Here is a 20,756-nt window from a genome sequence, read left to right as displayed (position 1 = left end):
CTACAATGGGAGTGTCCTTTGAAGTGTCACTATTTCATTTGTGTTCTATTGTGCCACTCGTTAAAATTGATAAAAACCACTCCGAGAACGTCACTCTTCTCCGTTCAACGAAGGCGGTATGATTCAGTAGTTCAACAACGTCATGAGGCGTAGGCACAATGCGTAAAAGGCACGTGTTCATATTTGTGACGGCACCCCGCAAGCCACCGGTAGGGTGTGTGGCAGGACATGATTACACACTTGACTTCCCTAGACCCAAAACGTGTTCCCTCCTAGAGCGGTCAGACAACGTTATTCAGATCTCTTATCGTTCGTAGGAAAAATGGGATCGTAAATCTGTTCCACGCTTAATCTTTCTGATTTTACCGACACATTTCCGTCTACCGCCAAAAAATGGGGCTTTAGATTTCAAAAACCATACGAAAGAGACATTGCTCAAATTTTACGTGTAAGCAAGAGATTTAATCTTTAATTTATCCTTCGCTCCGTGAGTGATTGCCAACCTTGTTCCTCTATTAATTTTGATACGATACTCAGTTTATTATAAAGTTTTACAAATCTAGTTCTATTTCGCCGCACGCGATTAACGCGACGCGCCGCTACCACTTTAAATAGAGACACTATACACGATTGAGGAGATAAAGATTGCATCGCTGGCAGACCTCATGGCTTTACCAAAAAATACTTATCAGAATTGCTTCGAGGTTTGGAAAAAGCGTTGACACAAGTGTATTATTACTAGGGGGGGGAGGTACTTTGAAGAGGACAGCTTGAATATTGAAGAATAAATAAACATTTTTAATAAGAAAATACGGTCACCTTACTTTTTGAACACACCTCCTGCAGTTATGCTGGGGCTTAAAGGACTCATTGATTTATTCATGAAAAGGAGTATTATTGTGGGATGCATTATTTTCGCGTCTACGCTAAAAAATATATATATGCATATGTATATATGCACATACATTTATATGCATATGTACATATACATATAACATACATGTATATGCACTTGTATGAACTCCCTTGAAAATAAACTTGTTCTCTTTATAAATCCGGATTAATCTTATTATGTATATGTGTGTGTGTATATATATATATATATATATATATATATATATATATATATATATATATATATATATATATATATGTGTGTGTGTGTGTGTATGTGTGTGTGTGTGTGTGTATAGAGAGACAGGCAAGAATATCATTAGAAACGTTATGAGAGATCTGATTTGAACTTGGCAAAGCTAGCTATTTTTACAGTTAACGGTAGATAATTTTATTTCCATATATCAAGGTATTGTTATGACTTCTTTGCTCTATATATTTTACAATTATATATAAAAAAGCAATAAACGAAAAATTAAATAAATAAGTATATTATTTATACAACATTAGAGGAGCGGAAAATCTTATAGTGGAATTTGAATGTACACAGCTATCGCGCTCATGCCATTGGATTAGCTACATTACAGCTGTGTTGATATTCAACAGTCATAACTTTGATGTTTGGAGTACAGGTTTGTATTACGATGTTTCCTTTAGATAACTTAAAGAAAAATGTTTACCTTAAGAAATGGGTCATTTATTTATTTAAATTCATGACCTTCCCCAATATTCCCTTTTGGCTTAATGAAAAATGTAAAAGCGTGAGAAAAATATAATATTTGAAAAGAACTTTTATTTAAAAGCACTCCTTTTTCTCCATTAACTTATTCGACGACTGTTAGATTGACTAGGGAGTGTTTTTGAATACAACATTTCCGTATATCACAAATTGCCTTCCGAACTACAGGGTGAAATAGGTTTATGAACGGAAACACTCAAATTGTAACTTTAGTTCAGGGATCACTAAGTGTTGAAGTTTTATGTTGATTATTTTACATGTTTAAAATCAACAAAAGACTAATATGATTTCTAAGTCATACTCATTTGATGAAACCACTTAGGAGTAGACATCTAGTTTACTTTTGGAGCCTAGAACTGCAAGTGATACCCGACAAAAGTACACAGCCAAACAATTTCATGAACAATTATTTAATAAATTTACATTTATTTTATAATATTTACCAAAACTATCTTTCTGCGCTAATGTTTATCCATACTTATTTAAAAACTCAAAGATTATATTGAAATATAATTATTCATAATGTTGCTTTCTCAGAGGGATATCAACCAAAAATTGTTCTAGGGGCCACCGACTTTATCTACTTCTGCAAAATATCCCGCAAACCAGCCTCATAAGCCATTGATGGATGTGTCTTTGCACCATCCATACGTGCAAAAATAAAAACATTCACGAAAACATAAATATCTTAAATACCCAAATACTATAGCATACATACAGGTCCTGTATGCACACCTGGTTATATACATCGGGTAATAATTGGTGTGCTGAACTGAACCATTTAATTTTGGAATTCATTTAAGCATAAGCAAATTCTTAGTTTCGATTTTTTGTTGGCTTGGAGATTTCACAAAAACTAAACAAAGCAACAATCAAAACTCATTATTGAAGACATTCCCGATGAAATTCAACTAAGTGCAAACTGTGTAAGTAAGCAGTCATGCTAGTATTTATTCCGGGCAAATGAAATCCTATGTTTGTCCATGCAATATTTTTTTAAAGATGAAAAAATACTTGCCTGTCCATTAGTGATCTTTATCACAAAATTAAGCAGATGAATCTTGCACGTCTTCAACCATAATTGAACAATAAATAGATGAGTTTCAGATTCATTTGACACTACTAAAATACCAGTGTTATCGTAAAAGAAACAGCTTACTAACACCATAAGCTACTTCTGAAGTCTTTAGGGCTGGTGTATGATGTAAACGTAACATTACCACCTTGTGGTAAAGAAAAATGAATTAATTTCTAACGAAGCTTATTGGGCCCGGATTTTAATTCTGGAGACGACAGATATTTTTCAGCAGTATCCCGAATACTACTTGAGGTGCTTCATGGAGAGTAATTTGAGTGAGTACGCCTTCCGTCGGATGGGACGTTAAACTGCGGACCCCTGGGCGCTCTTTAATAAGAGTAGTACAATGCCGACGCCGGGTTTCTCTCCACCCTTCCTCTTTTTCCATCCATCCCTGAGAGCGCAAATGATCTTTGCTGTCGGTCGCCACCCCTAAATACTACTACTGCTACAAATATTACGAAAAAGAACTGAAAACTTAAGATACGGGAAAATAAGATAAACAAAAATATGACACATGAGGTGAGTAAGGTTGTTCAAGGAAGGGGAGCTACGGAATTAACGCAGGCCCCTCCTTCAGTTGAGTGGGTGGGAATGAATGGGATATCGCTGCAACGGGAAGGGGTTCCAGGGCGCGACGCTCTCGAGTGGGGGTTGCGGAGTGCGTACCTCTATACTTGGGACAAAGGAGGAAGAGGATGTTGACGAGCACGACTGCAGATATGGAAACAGTGAATATGCTAAATAAAATGCGTTGGGGCCCCTGAAGGAGAGGGTAGCGAATATAGAATGACTGACGAAGCGAGTTAGAATGCAGAAAGTAGAAGGGACGCTTGAATTCGATAAGGAAGAGTACTGATGTTGCAAAAATAGCTTCTCACGAGTAAAAATCTTGCAAATCTTTCCTAGCTCCTGTATGTACATAATTATTCAAAGACTCTCATTCCAATCGAATTATTTTTACTCCTGAGTAAATATCCAAGAATAAAGTATCGCGTCTACCAAAGTACTCATATTCCGAGCCTTTCCTCACACGCGACATTATTACTCGTTGTTTTAGTAATAGCATTAGTAAAACTTAAGTTCTGAGTTCTATATGAATAACAGAAAAAAAATAATAAAGAAAATCTTTGCCAAAGTTTTTATGGTTTTCATCAGTATGCCAACTTACCTTAAGTTTCAGAAAACGTGAGAGTATTCGAAATAGCTAGAAATAATGAGTTTTCTCGATGTAGTTGGAAGTGAGGAGGAATATCCGTGTCAGAATCCGTTTGTCCAGGCCAGAAATCACGTGGCAGACTGAGACTTAATGATTATGCAAAGAGTATCACGGAATGGTATGCATTTTAGAAAACAAGCATTTTCTTTTGAGATAAGGTGGAGAAATTGGTCGCATGTTTTCGCGGGCAAAGAAAATAATAAAATTGAAGAGTAAATTCATGACGATACTTCTTAGAATAATGGTAGAAAAGAGGGAAGGAGTATACTTGTACATGGGACTCAAACAAACCTTGTAGATCCTTAAAAGTCAAATTTTCCACGCCTATTAATAAAGTTGTATTCCGTTGATATTATTAACATTCAATTCTCTGAGAATATTCATCACCATTAATGCCTTCATTTCCAAATGCCCCATTTCCACCTTCAATTCAGACTGAATTACAAATAGGGCATAGATATTTAACGAGATGTAAGGAAGTAAAAATAATGAATGAACATTTTAGAAACCTGACAACGGATAATATTTTACCTGAGAGTAAACTTTTATCGTATTTAACTGAGTTTTCATTCTTACATCGTTTTACGTTCAGTTTCTACTATCATCACCTGCGTACTACCTTCGCCAAATTTTCTTTTCACTTTCATATTCTTTAGAGGATATACATTGTACATTTTTTTGGCAAACACTATTTTATAATATACCCTATCTTTGTCTTTAATCCTTACCAATAATTTAATTGTAAGGAATATTTTACTGATATACGTGTAATCTATCTCTTTTATATTTGTGTGGAATAATCCAAATCAAATATTTTATAAATAATTTGCTAATAAATTATTGAATGTTCGGATGCAGATAATTTCTAAAATCAAATGATTCCTATCACTAGAGGCCTCTTTTACTTCGCCGGTACACTTCATCATATCAAAGTCATCGGTTGAAGTGTATTTTCCCTTTCCGCCTAATAAGTCTTCACAAAGAACATGTTGCGTCCTTTTTGGGGAAGCTGATTCTTAGAAAAATTGACATGAATGGATCAATATTTGTATAAAATGCCGTCCTTTATGCTGCTTTGAAGTGATCCAAATTTGTCCCTCAACTTATTTATGACCTATAGGAGACCTTTCAGTCTGACCTGAAGAAGGTCTCAGAGAAGACGGAAGGCTCAAATATTCTAAAATGTGTGTCCTTCTACGGGTCATTTATTTTATTTTGTGTTCTATTCTGCCGTCCAAATGGTGTCTAAAAATATATTTGTGTGTAGTATAAATGAATTAAAAATATATATATATATATATATATATATATATATATATATATATATATATATATATATATATATATATATATATATATATATATATGAAGACGGATTGTTTCCGTCGAAATATCAAGAAAATACGTGTGTGTTCTTCTTTTTTTGTGTTTCTATATTGTGTGTTACTGTGTATTGTACTATTTGGCACTTCCATGTTACGTCTAAGAAAGCATATATATATATTTATTTATATATATTTATATATTCCTCCCATATTTTACCCATAGTAAACAATTGTTTCTCCCATTATCCTAATACATTTATCAGTCCAAAGTAGTTTTCAGTCTGGTTTTCCACTATAACTATTTATTCCATTCCTTCTATGACCAGAGCCGTATGCTATATATTCCGTCAGTTTCACTGTCAGGAACAGCTCAGCGCCGTTGTAAAAATAAGGACCAAATTTATATCATCAGTCATTACTCCCACCTAACTATTGATTCTAATTCTAACGGTTTTTCATAAAGATTCATGGGATTGAAAACGTATCCATGTTTCACTTAATGATTTATTTCAAATAATTCACACAAAATACCAGTTTTGCGTTCCAATGTATAAATTCATGTCATCTAATCCCCCTATATGCGTTCATGCTATAGCAACCCATATGCGTTCAAACCCTATATTACCAACCAGTTGAACCAACAGCACAAACTTTAAAAGATCGATTTTTAAAGTATTGTTTCGCAAATGTTCGAGGAAAACTACGTAAAAATATAAATATTACAGTTGTCAAATGTATAAACGTAGGGGCCTAAAGCATCAACCCTCCTATATTTTAAATTCGCTTTTTTTAATAGTTTTCTGGTGAAGAACTCAAGCTGTTACTAATGTGGAGGACTAGGGCCCACCCAATCTTTTTAGAGAAATAGGAGTTGATAACTTAACGTTCATTTAAATATTATTTGGGCTCTTGACTAAGTTAGTAGGTAAAATGAAAAACTCCCTTGACTATAATAATATTATTTTGGACATAATAAGTTGGTCTTTCTACCTATAAATAAAGGTGTGTTGATCGAGTTCTGACGCATAACACTTTTTGGATTTGAAATATTTCCACGATGAATTTGAATTGAGATCAAGGTACGAGTATGAGAAAAAATTACTTTGAAACCATAGTGATGCTATATTAAATATGATAATGTATCTTTTAACATATTTCTTTTATTAGTGAAAGACAATTTGCATAACTTATTATATATTTTATTTGTATTTCTTACTTATTATATATTTTCTACTTATTTTAGCACCTAGCACTTTTTCTACTTCTTATGTCACCGTTGACTGATATTTAATTAATGTAAGAAAATCTACATTGATTTATATCCATTATAAGTTGATGCTTGGTATCGCTCTGAACAGAGGTCAAGCTGAATTTCTGGTGACCTTCTGGCGATATAACAACGTCTAATGATAACGCTAGGTTATAAAATGAGTGGTAAAACGCACAATCCTAGATTGTAGTAACTACTGACTGCTGGTTTCAGTGGAGTAACATTTTCATCAAAAGTGCCAGGTCTAAGGATACTTTTCTATATTTCAGAAAAGAAAAAAAATGCTGAATAAAACGATTCAAAAAACTTTCCTCCGAACTTTATTTGCGCAACCCTGAAAAAAAAGAATAAGGAATTGCGAAAGAACCCAATGACCGACATTTTTCAGCAACTACTCTGTGAAGTCCATTATCTTGAATATTTCTGATGGGATATGGTTTTTTGGTGCCGAGGTGGGAGTCTGCGGCGTTTCGTATTTCTTTTTGGGGGCATTATTTTATCGCTGTGTGGACATTTGGATCGCCCGAGGCAGTGCGCGAAATTAAAGTGTCGCAGAGTTTTCAAATTATTTTTCATGCGGGTTAGACAGGATCAGACCCTGTAGCAAGAAAATTGGTGAACGAATAAAAGCCATGGAGTATTGAAAACGTGCCGCCAGGATTCCCGTTCCGTGTGCGAGATTTTGTTCGTAATTGAATGCTCATTTATTACTCGTTTCCCGGCCCTGGTTTCCCATTTCCTTCCTTTCACAGGACATGTTTTGCATTTCACAGACACACATTTAATTAAAATCATAACTGAGATCCATTAGCGTGAAAATTATTTTCCGTGCATGCACACCATTCCCTTCAATCTGGCGTAGACTTCGTGTCAAGGTCAGGCGAAATAAAAAACATTCGGACTATCAAAGGCTTAGTTAACGAAACACAAATAAATTCCTTCATATGATTATGAATAACAAAATTTCTAATGCACTTAACTAGGAATTGAAAACATTAGTAAATTTTATAGTTCGTTTGCATTCAAATATCGCTTGTTGAATTTCAGATTTACTATGACTTTCGATGGATATTCCTACCTAGCAGGAAAAGCGCAATTTGAAAAAATACATTTTTTGGGAGTCGGCGTGATGAATTTCTTCATTCAAATAACAGGTGCATCAAAATACAATTCTATAAATCACAGGCATACCTCGGCGATTTATGTCCTTTCTCTCTGAAAATTCTTCCAAATAACTAACATATATAGTATATATATTTGTATAGTATTCTATGCGTTACACACACACACACACACACACACACACACACACATATATATATATATATATATATATATATATATATATATATATATATATATATATGTGTGTATATATACACTATATATACCATAAACACATTAATCAACCAAAAGGTCGGTTTAGTAGGTGATAATGGAGTTCACCCAGTAAAAGGCCCTATAAGGTGCTTGAAATTCACACATCAGGGTAGGAGGGCCAGTTCCTTTTCCTGTTCCAGTTGTGGTTTCCCAGGAAGACCTGGTACCCGAAAAATCACATAGCTTGGGTGGAGCTGCAGGTGCCCATAGTGCCCAGAGTACCCGGGAATCGATCCCGGGCCCCTCCGGTCAGCAGGCCAACGCTCTAACCCTTGGACTACCGCGACCCATTCATCCTGCTGCACGCCCATATTTCTAAAGACTCTAATGTACGTCAATTCTCCTGTTTGAATGACCATGCTTTGGCGCCGTACCTAACTTTGCTCTCCATTTAAGTTGTAATATGCCTTTTCTTCACATTCCTGCTCAACTGTACTGTCATTCATTCCATTTTCTTTGTAAAAGCCTCTTTGCCTAGTGCAATACTTCTCCTTACGTCCCCACTACTTGGACCGTTTTGGTCCTAAACAGTTTGCAGGACACGTTAATTGCTCTACCTGTTCTAGCTTTTGCCCTTCTATTTAATATTAAGCTTAGCTTTTCTTTCCAAATAACCGCATAACCTTTGTTTTATTTATATTGATTCTCATCTCACATTTATTGTACTGAATTTTCAATTCCCTAAGCAATGCTTGTATCTCCTTGTCTAACTGAGAAAGTAGAGCTTAGTCATCAGCAAACCTAACTAATTTTCCTAATTCCCTCCGAATCTCATTTCTATCGCCAGTTCATCCAATGCATTTTTAATCATTTTCTCCCCATATACACGTGCGTAGAAAAGCACCGGTGATAATGGACAACCCTGCCTTACACCTCTTCCTAACACTGTCCATCTGGACTCCCCGTTCCCCGCTCGCACCAGAGCAGTCTGAGAGATGTACAGGTCGTTGGTCCTTTAAGTTTTTTCACTAAGGGAATACTCTTACTCGGCATGTGTCCAATTAGTTTTCCTCTTCCTAAAGTGAAAAGGCATATGGTCAAAATATATTTCTTTGATTGTGTGAACTGTGATAGGCAAAGTAGAGAATAATTTAGAGTACGTCTCAGTACACAAAAAGGTAGGAAGAGGTAAAAGAATATTTTATGAAGGTAACTGTTGAAAACTAAATCAGTTTGAAGCGAATTAAATATGTAGATTAGAGATTTGCGTAGCAATAAAATCGAAAATCATAGGAGGCTTTGTAAACATGACTCAGAAGCGTCTAAAGAATTGGAGGAATTTTTTTTTATACTTCAAACCGGTTTCAACGCTTCCGCATCATTATCAAGAGATGTCAGTCATTAATAGTGTTAAAAATCAAATTCTTTTTACTTTATCAATCTGAAATCATACCGCTCATAATAATCATTTCATTTATTTATTAATGATAAAATGAACATTACCTTAGCACAAATATTTGAGAGGACCCAGTTGCTAACCAATGCTACACATGTAAGCCCCGCGAATCGTAACACTGCATATCATAAAACCATATAATACAATAAATAATTCTTAAATTCTAAGGGGCAACTAATTATCACACTGGATGATATTGTTGAAGAAATAGCCAAGCTCCCAAACGGGAAATCCCCGGGAGAGGACAACATCTCTAACGAAATAATAAAAAGACTTCCGGAAGCGGCCGGCCAGTATCTGGTAAGGATCTTTAACGCGTCAATCGCACTCGGATATTACCCGAAAGATTGGAAGGAGGCCTTGATCAAATGTATCCCTAAAAGGGGGGGGAAAACGCTAAAAGAGGAAAACTTGAGACCAATATCCCTCCTCTCAAGCCTGGGTAAGCTCTTTGAAAGGGTTGTAGCACCGCACATCAAGAGATACGCGGAGCTAAAGGAAGTCGTACCACAAGAACAGTTCGGATTCCGCCAGGGATATTCAACCGAACAACAGAGTCACGGACTTCATAAGTGACGCTTACAACAAAAAAGAAAAAACCATCGGTATTTTCCTGGACCTATCTAAGGCCTTCGACAAGGTCTGGCATGGGGGCCTAATTCAAAAGATGGAGTTTTGGAAATTCCCCAAATGGATGATAAATTGGACAAAGTCTTACCTAGACGGAAGAACTTTTAAAGTCAAATGGGGCGAAGAAAAAAGCGACAATAAAACTGCCAAAGCTGGTGTCCCAAAAGGATCCATACTAGGCCCTCTGCTATTCAACATTTATACAGCCGACTTTTCAAAGCACAGAAATGACTGGCGAAGTATAACTGCCCTCTAAGCTGACGATGCCGCAATCCTGGTAAAAGGGAAAAACATGACCTCAGTAAAAGAAAGAGCACAAGATGCATTGGATGAGATAATATCGTGGTATAAAAAATGGAAATTGCAGATTGTCCACCCAGGATCACGTAAAGCATCTTGTGAATGTATCAGGATTGGACAACAACCGATTGAATGGAGTCAAAGCATCAAATATTTAGGAGTGGACTTAGATGACAGACTGACCTTTAAAATACATATCAAACAGATACGAGATAAAGCGGCCGCAATAAGGTCGCAATTGGCACCGATTATCCGACAAAACGCCACCCCTAAGGAAATAAAAATTCTAAGATACTCGGCAATAATAAGACCAACATTGACCTACGCAGCCCCTGCGTGGATGGGACTACTCAGTAGATCCCTAATGGACAAATTAAATAGCACAGAAAGGAAGACCCTGAGGCTGGCTTTTGGGCTCCCCCCCTGGGAAGAAAATGAGAATGTATACCAAAAAACAGGCATAGAAAAACTCTCAGATCTCCTACTAACAAGGTGTAAAACATACTATGATAAGTTAAAAGAAAACCCAAATGGGGCTATGACATACACAAAAATAAATAAAATAGGCCCCTATGATAAATATAAGAGACCTAATAATGTCACACTCCAATAATAATACGGAAAATAATTAAATAAATATAAAAAGGGCAAAAACAACGATGCTGGTGGTGCTCCAGAAAGAAAAAGGAATTATATACTGAGACACAGAGCATAAGCCCAACTAGGCGACCTCTGATAAACAAAGCCGTCTAAAAACGGCAAGGCAAGTCGTCGTCGTAGTTGTTTTTTAACTTACTTCATTTTGCCCAGTATGGCCAATGCTTACTCCCTCTACCTCGGATAACCATTTTGTTTTCTCCAGTACCGTCTACAACGATTCGTCAATAAAAAATATTCCCTGCAACCACTTATCATGCCCCCTTCATACTTAACACCAACAATTTTCTCTTCTCACTTGTCTGCAATATTTTTCGTTCATTTTTTTACTGTTCATTTAATTTCTTAATTTCTTCTTTATACCCAGATTTGGAAAGCCTCCAATCTGCGCTTGTTCTCTTTCTGACAACCAAATTTCAGTCATTCAATATCAGCTTTCAAAAACAAGGTTTTTCGTAACCTATTATCTATACTTTTCTAGGCGCCTATCATCAACTCCATCCTCTTGGCAAAGTTCTCTTTTACTGACGTAATTTTTTTCTTGATTTCTACATTAATTTTCCAAGTTTCACCAAGAAGCCTTGTTAGGCAGTGTATTGTTCTCTTTATTCTACATAGTTTTGCATTTAGTAATAAGAGCTAATGGATGAATTGCTTTATATTTTAAATTTACGGATAATTATCATTCATTTACTATAAGATACTCATTTATGTTTTGGAATATTAACCTCGGCCCACACGCAATCATACACCGACAAATATCCTTAAAAGATTAAAATTACTTAAGTCATTTAATTATCACAAAAGGGAATCTATTGAGTTTAGAGTATTCAATTAATTTCGTAATTTTCGGCTAAATTTTGTGGGAAGCCTAACAGTAACGTCCATGATGGTGATGCGCAAAATAGTACAGGTATCGCAAAATACGCCGGAAAAACTAAACAATTTCCTGCCTCCGATAATAATCTTAAACGCATTTATGTATAATAAATCAAGATCCAATAGGGACTCAATTCACTCAATCTAAAATTTCAAATTCAAACTATAGAAAATGAAAATAATTCTGTTCGAAAAATGGGAAAAATCGGGAAATGGTGAAACAATTAACCGGAGACTAAAGTTCACACTTTCTATTAAACAAACACTTCTCATTCAATGTCCCTCAGTGTCTTTTTCCGTTTCCGTTTCGTATTTCAGAGGATGATTATCCCCTTTTTGCTGATTGTGAACAACATCCGTAATGAATAAATGTCAATTCCTCAAAATGAAACAATTTTTCTTTTTATTTTCACGAAAAAAATATATGGAAACTATATTTATCGTAATAACCAAAAATGATGAAAGAGAAATGTTATTTTTATCATGGAATGCTGAGCTATGTATAAAATACTGAGCTATGCATTAAAAGAGAAGAGTGATGTCAGATTTTATCTACCGAAATACAAGCTACATATTTAAGATAAAAAACTGAACTAAAAAGACGTGTATAACATTACATTTTTATCATTATTAGCCAAAAATACAGGACTATTAACGAAATGCGTCCAGCATGCTATCAAATTTCCCGCAACATTTTCATTTCTTTGCATGGACGTCTACCTCTGTTCGCTTCTCCTAATTGGTGCTCTTTAATTCCCTTCCTTCCAGTTTCTTCCATTAAGGGAATTACTGTGACTCGGCGTGTGCCCAATTAGTTTTCCTCTTCTTAGTCGCATTGTTTTTAAAAGACTCCTCTCTTCACCCTTGTTCGAAAGAATTTTTAATTAGTTATTCCACTTGCCCATTTTATTTCCATAATTTTGGAAAATCAAGACATTTTTTACTTCAATTCCTCTTTACCTACTGTAACTTTCTTCCATTAAAAAAGCCGTAAATACCCTACCCTATAATACCCTATGCACTTGTTATTATGGTACACTCTAGCTTTCCTTTGTCAGTAGCATTTCTATATCTTTCACAGATAGTTTCCTTCGTATATACTTTTCTGTTAACTGTATAATCCATGGTCTGTTGATCATAGATCAACAGACCATGGATCATACAAAATATTCAAAATATGAATTTTAATCCCCTAAATGTGGATTGTCTTTAGTTGTACTAATGAATTCGATTATCTATTATGTATTTGGTAAAAAATATAATGTATATATATAAATATAAGCCCATAATGTTCATAGGTACAATTTGTAATTTGAAGATAATAGTAATTTGGTTTCTGTTAAAAGAATACAGTAAGTCCATCAATATGCTACATTTCTACGCAAAATTACAGGGAAGTAAATCTACTAAAGAAAATTGATTATTTCTTTAAAATATTTTAGGATACCTATTCTTTGAATATTAAGGCGCTAGTAATATTATTTCTTTGTTCATGAATTTTTTAAGCGGGTTTTTCATTCTTGAAAATATCATATACCTACTCGTACTTGAAGACACAAAGAAGAATCAGTTTTAAACGGTGACTTCATGGATACTACAAGCATGGATAAATAAGAAGGCACTACGATCCAAGCGTATCTCCTCTCGAATAACGCTAAGGTATTTAAATTTGAAAATTCTTGATTTAGTGGTTTGAAGCGATATTCTATAAAGTTCAGAGTTTTTCAGTTAAATTCTTTTACGCCCCTCAAGAAACGGATTGAAAATGTCAGTAGCTTAAATAGATCCTCGTGAATTATATTTACCAGAGTTATGCACACTAATTTTATTCCCCTACTGCAGCTTACCCCTGCACATACTACATTAATGAGTTCCCTTGTTGCAGAATTCACGGCAGAATTTCTCCCTTAGGTGAGAGTCCCTCTTGGGATCCTTCACCTGGAAAACTTGACATTTCAGCGATCCTGAAAATCAGGTGGGGGAGGAGATGTTTTGAAATTTGAGTCCAACCCGAATTCTACCTTTTGTGCAATTTGATCCCACGACTTTTTCCCTCTAATTCATCTCTCATAATTCCCGCGATATGCCTCTCACAAGCATAAAAATCACGCACAATCGCACATACGTACAACTAGGATGACAACCGAGCCGATGACTATTTCGAACAAAAGGAAACTCATAATAAAGAGTGGAAGAGATACGACACGAAGGCACAAAAGTAAAATAGGAGTGTGCCGAGGGAAATGAGGCAAAGAGAACGCTTATAGTCTTTTAAGTTTGGGAAATCCCGCGCGACGGGAACCAGGTGGCGCCTGGGGAAGCTGGGTTGTGGGGGGAAATGGGCTGGTGGTGAAATTAGGGGGAGGGGGGGTTGGAGGAGAGGAGGGGTGGGGAGGAAAAGTGAACGCCCGCGCGACGGCGTCGGCGAGTGGAACGGAATAAGGATTTATTCCGGGCGCAGAGGCGAGAAATATGGAAGTGCTGCAGTGATTTTTGTGGAACCGGTCTCCGAATGGCGGGGAAGGATGCAAATTTCAACGGAGATAATCCACCCTTCTTTTCAGTCCTCCCGACATGCTTGGGTGTTTATAATTACCTACCTTTCAAGTGGGAAATGGATGTCTCATTGATTCGTAACATTTCGAGCAGACGGAGGGATAAGAGCTACGGAATATTTCATAAATTTTGCAGTCTAAAAGCTCAAGTCCTTTTTGTGCTGCATTATTGATGCTGCAGATAATTGGACTAAATTGGAAGATCTCCTTCCGAATGAAAACTTAGATTTTGAATTGGATACCATTGTGAAAATCGATATTGATAATTTCACAAAGAAAAGTAAACTAAGGAATAGATTATGATACCCTGCATACATGTAAATTTCACGAAGCATTAGACTTAATACACATAAATGTCTAAGACTACGAAAAAACTGTGATCGATAAAGACTATTTAACTCATTAAGAAAAGTAATAAAATCATCTGACATAAAATCGGCAATTTTACATATCTTTGTCATGCACATCTATCTTTTTCCAATTAATGACTCTCAATAATTTTTTAAATTCCATAACAGTTATTTTTGAATCCACTACAAAATTTTTCCTGGCATAACTTGGTTGATAATATTCATATTTAAATAAAAAAAATAACTAACGTGGCTTTTCTACACATAAAATTAATTAAAAACCCAGGCTTTTTTAATGGTATTACATCTTCAGGTAAAAATTGACCGGTCAAGCACAGGTGAATTATGAATCCACATTTATGGTGTGTTACACTTCGCAGCAATATTTCACATTTCAATATATTGAAGTACAGCAGGGTCTTTACGTTAGTAAGAAAATGAGAATTTGAGGATTAACTGAAACTATTTGATCATGATATTTGGTGGTATTCTTTCTTTTATTGGGTAGTGTTTTAATTTTTACTGCGATTACATGCATGCCTATTATTGGTCTAATTAATATTTATTTGCAAATTTTTACACATAAGTATATTCACTATTATTGTTAGTCGCATGCCCCTGTTTAATTCATAGCTACTCATTTACAAATAATGAAAGTCATTTTGCTCGCCAAAAAGATATATTAGGCGAAATATATGCCGATATGTCTTATCCAGTTACAATTATTAGGTCAAAATACAATATAATATCTAATTCATTCCATTAAAAATTGATGATGGCACATAAAATGCACATCACATTTTCGATTCGCACTGGACTCTTTTCATTTTTGATAAATTTTCAATATTGAAAAAGGTATCCATTGAAAAAGTCATGCAACTGTGTCATTCAATAAATAAATTTGTGAGAAGTACAAAAGTAGAGTACTAAAATCATTAGGTGGGTATTCGACAAAAAGTACCAAATGCAACTACTAAATGCACTCACTGATCATCACGAAGAACAAGTATAGTGATATCAAGATAAAAATAATTACAATACGTTAAATTTCATGAAGAGGAAACATTTTTTTCGATCTATAATTTTAATTTACTTCTCACGCGGTCATAATTATCTCAAAATATTTTCTCCTTTTCGAATTGAAAAGGACGAAAATGTTGTATGAATTGAATGCCTAAAACTTGCGGCAATCTCTCTCCTTATTGAATAATACAATTGCTTCCAGGACGCCATGTCACAATTACTCTTTCTATCCTATTTGATAGGGTAATGCAGCGTTACTTGATTGAAAAAAATCTCATTATTTTAAAATTTGGTTTGGTGGCCACAAATTACTTTCGGAACGAATGGATCTATTTCATCTGGAGCGTAATTTTCTTTCAGATTTTAATACCCGGATTTACTTTGTTGACGTTTCTTCCATGCAATTGAACAATTTCCCACTCCCCGTTCTAACCTAATTGCGACGCAATCGTCCTCCACGGCGACGGTTCACTTCTTTTTTTTTTTTAAAGTTGAAGTACGGTGGTGCAAATGGGGATTGGGGGTGCATTAAAAACCTCCCCTTTTCTCCATCATCGAGTGAGCATTAAAACACAGAAAACTCAGAGCTCGGGGGAGGAGGGAGAGGGCGAGGGTTGAGGGAAGGGGTGGGATGGAGATCATCCCTTTCCTGGAAAGGGATTTGAAAGTAAAATAGCAGACGGAAGGGAAGATGGGGATTTCTTCCTTGCCCTCCGCGCTCCTCTTTCGTGGGGAAGGAAGACGGTACGAGTCTGGCGAATCGGCGAAGCAAATCACCCAAGAAATGAGAGAAGGTAGGGAGTGGATGAGGAGGGACGTGGTGATGGTGGAGCGCCCCGCACCCCTCTCTGTCGAGGTAGGCAAGGTGACGGGATAGGACTGGCCAGGTGTGTGTGCGTGTGAACGCCAGAGAGAAATGGTGCGAAGGTGAGAAAAATCCAAGAGACTAATTGGCGTGGACGATGGAGGAGGAAGCAGGAGGAAGAAAATTAAATAAGGCGCGGGGCAGGGAGTGAGATGGTGGGGGAGCTTAAGTGCGAGGGACCCGGGCTGGGCCGGGAGGGGATGAGTGGCCTGCGGAAAGGGATCGCTCTCGTCGCTGGGGGAAACAAACTCGGTGTTAGGGGGAGGGAGGGAGGGAGTGTGTAGGCGGGGACGAAATTCTTCTCAAGAGATCCGCGCGGCGGGAGAAAATTTTCTTAGGACGCTGAATAAATTTCGCCGGGGACCGATTAAAAAAAAATTAACGGGGGCTGAATCCTCTGAAGAATGTGCTACCAAAATCCATGGAACCGAGATGAGTTTTCTCTGGAAATGGAGGTGGAAGGAATATTTCTCCGGATATTTGGGTGCAAATCGTAATGAAAGATATATTTATAACATCTCTATCTCTCTCTCCTCTTCACTTTCTCAAGTATATCTCGAATGTTTGCAATTTGAGTGACATCATTATTTTTCTCAATGGTCAAGCAAGTCGGTTTGAAAACAACGGCATGTGATGAAAAAATCTTTATTTTATTTGTTGGGCATCTTTACCCACTTCACACTCATTGACTCTTACATTGATGCTTACTTGCTATAATAGATACAGTGAGATTCACTACATTGTGCATGTTTAATATTATTATTACATCAAATAAACCAGTTAAGGTAGTTTTTAGATGAACCCAAGCTAACAAACAATTCTCTTGTCTTAACAAAACACCACCCACCCAACATCCTCTAAACAATAAACCCGTCTTCATCTCCGTATACTTCCTCTTTGCCCACCATACCTAGCGCTTCCTCATTTGTTTTCCTTTCCGCCCAAATCACCTCCTCCACACCCATATTTCAAAACCTCTCAATCTACGCCTGTTATCTTGCTTCAGCGACTATGTAAATCAATTATCTCATTCTTGTAAAACCTTCTTCGCCTGACGGAACTCTTCTACTGCGTTTATTCTTTCTCAATGTCCGTACCACTTTGACCATTTTGAATCCTATTTAACGCTTATCTTAGCCTTTCTCTTTCTGGAAAACCACATAGCCTTTTTTTTGTTTATATTAATTCCCATTCCATATCTTTCGCATTGAATTTCCAAAGCTTGCCACCCCTTGCCTGACTGAAAAACTAAAGCTTGTCCAGGAGCACATCTAACTGATTTCATTAATTTGCCACCCACTTACATTCCCTCCAGTTATTTCCATGCCTCTTCAATCATTTCCTCCACACATACGTTGAACAGCACCAGTAATAATTGATAACCTTGCCTTACACCACTTCCTAACACTGCCTATCCTGACTTTTCATGCTCAATTCGCACCTGAGCAGTCTGAGATATGTACAGGTTGCGGATTACCCTCCTATACCTAAATTCTATTCCTATTTTCTGCCTTACATTGAGTTTTCCTAATTCACTATATCAAACGTCTTTCCAAAATGTACGAAATAGGCAAATACATTCTGATTGTATCCAATGTTCCTCCTTATTAGTGACATCATAACTGCTATGGCATTACGCGTGCCTCTCTCCTTTCTAAACACAAACCGATCATCCCCTAAGTAATCATTTGCCTTGCTCTACATCATCTTGTGCATAATTCTGAGGACCACTTTAGCAGCGTGCGTAATTTAACTTATTATTCCTTAGTCCTCGCCTATTGCAACATTTACCTTTTTTGGAATAGGAACTAAAAATGATCTGACAAAGTCTTGAGGCCAAATACAACTCTCATAAAGCCACGAATTAGAATTTTAATATCATGCGCACGTAATACGTTGAATTAACCGAAGGAGATACAAAGTGAAGCAGGTTGGACTCCGCAGTTTTATAAATCACTGAAGAGCGCGCAGGTAAATTAGCAGAGTTAGAGTACGTAAAAGCGTTAGCTGGTATAAAAAACCCCGATTTTAGTAAATATTATACAGTGGTTTAGTTGGCATCAAAGCCTTGTTGTAGAAACATCCTCATGGTTTTATTCGTCATGACAGGGTTCCTGCTGCTAAAATCATTAGGAAAGAGATTACTAGTGTACGGGTGACAGGATCTGTCTGAACTTCTAAGAAAACCAGCTGGGCGACCAAAAAGAGTGCGGACACCTGAAAACATCGTGGTAGTGAGAGCGTCCATTGAACAGTCTCCATCCCGCTCTGCGCGGGAAGATCTACATCTACATCTACATAACACCCCGCAAGCCGACGCAAGGGCGTGTGGCGGGGGGTGTTAGGTCACCAACCGTAAAAAAGAAAAATACCACATGCAAAAAAACAACACGGAAAATTACACCCACAGCAGCGCACACACTCATGCAAAAATCCCTTCATCCAATACTCATGCAAACACATATACCGCAAAACCACTAAAAAACTGCACCCCATGATGCAGCACGAAAGCCATCCTACAACACGCAAGCCAGGACACAACAAGCAAGAAATTGAAACACCACATGAAAATGCACCACGAAACACTCTACCCCCCGAGGAGATTCTAAAAGGCAGGGATGCTGCTGCTCTTGGGATATCGCCAAGAAAGGTAAGGCGAATTTTAAAATCTAACCTTAAATTACACCCCAAAAAGATGATGGTTGGCTAAGAATTGAGTTCAAAAGACTGGGTGAAAGGCTCAGACTCTTGCAATACAATCTTAACCTTTGTGCAACCCGACAGTCTTCTGTGGTCTAGGGACGAAGCGCATTTTCACCTCTCCGGCATAGTAAAAAAGCAAAATTTTCGTAACTAGGCATCTAAAAACCCTCACGACCTTCACCCAAGACCTCTATATAGCCTCAAAGTCACAGTTTGGTGTGCTGTGTCTCCAAAGGTATTGTTGGGTCTTACTTTTTTTAATCTCGGGGTTCAACTGTTACTGTGAACTCTGTGCGCTATTGCGAGATGCTGGAGAATTTTTACTCCACAAAATGGAAGAGTATGGTGGAGAATATTGCGCGAAAGCATTTTGGTTCCAACAGGATGGTGCCACAGCTCATACCGCACGTCGTTCACGAGCGTCGTTCACGCCAAATCCTGAAAGAACAATTTCCCGGCCGCCTGATCTCCTTTCGAGGGGATGTTCCATGGCTCCCTCGCTCCCCGGATCATGAGCACATTTTTTTCTTTGGGGATATCTTAAAGCTGAGATTTTGAAGGTTCGGCCAAGACCTTGGAAGCTATGAAGGAGGCAATTATAGATGTCAGCGCCGGAATAATGAAAGGTTTGCCTAGAAGAGTTTTCGAAAACATTTTTGAACGACTGAACATGTTCATCGCTCACCAAGGTCGTCGCCTGGATGAAATATTTTTCAAAAACTAATGAAAGTAAATTGATATTGGATGTAGCTTTTAAGAATAAATCCTTTCAATAATTATCTTGGTTGGTTGTCACCTGTCAAATCAGGAAGCCCATTGTTTCATCCTGGTGTTAATTGCACGGCAGTGTTATCTATATACACACACACAATTATATATTATATATATATATATATATATATATATATATATATATATATATATATATATATATATATATATATATATATATATATATATATATATATATATATATATATATATATATATATATATATATACATACACACAATTATATATTTATATATATATACGTATACATATATATATGTATATATATACACATATACATATAAATATATGTATATATATATATATATACACATATACATATATATATATATATATATATATATATATATATATATATATATATATATATATATATATATATAAGCATTGTTGTTCAATAAAAACTAATTACAATTATATCATTTGTATGGTGTTTCACATATTTATTTGCACGAATCTTTCAAGTTTCTAAATTTAAAAATGATAACTCGTTGATTGAAGGTGATTGATATGAAAGAGCAGATTTCATTACAAAAAAACAATAAATATTCTTCATGCCATTGTAAAGGGGTTAAAGATATTTTACTCCTATGGATTTATTGAAATAAAATCAAGGAACACGTAACATTCAATTGCTGAAATTGTTTTAAAGGCTTCTCAGGTATTTGGGTGTGACGGCATTACAAACTTCGCTTACGATA

Source organism: Hetaerina americana, unplaced genomic scaffold, assembly GCF_022747635.1.
Source record: "Hetaerina americana unplaced genomic scaffold, ioHetAmer1.1.p SCAF_2, whole genome shotgun sequence".
In the NCBI taxonomy this organism is placed as follows: Eukaryota; Metazoa; Arthropoda; class Insecta; order Odonata; family Calopterygidae; genus Hetaerina; species Hetaerina americana.
This window is presented reverse-complemented; position numbering follows the sequence as displayed.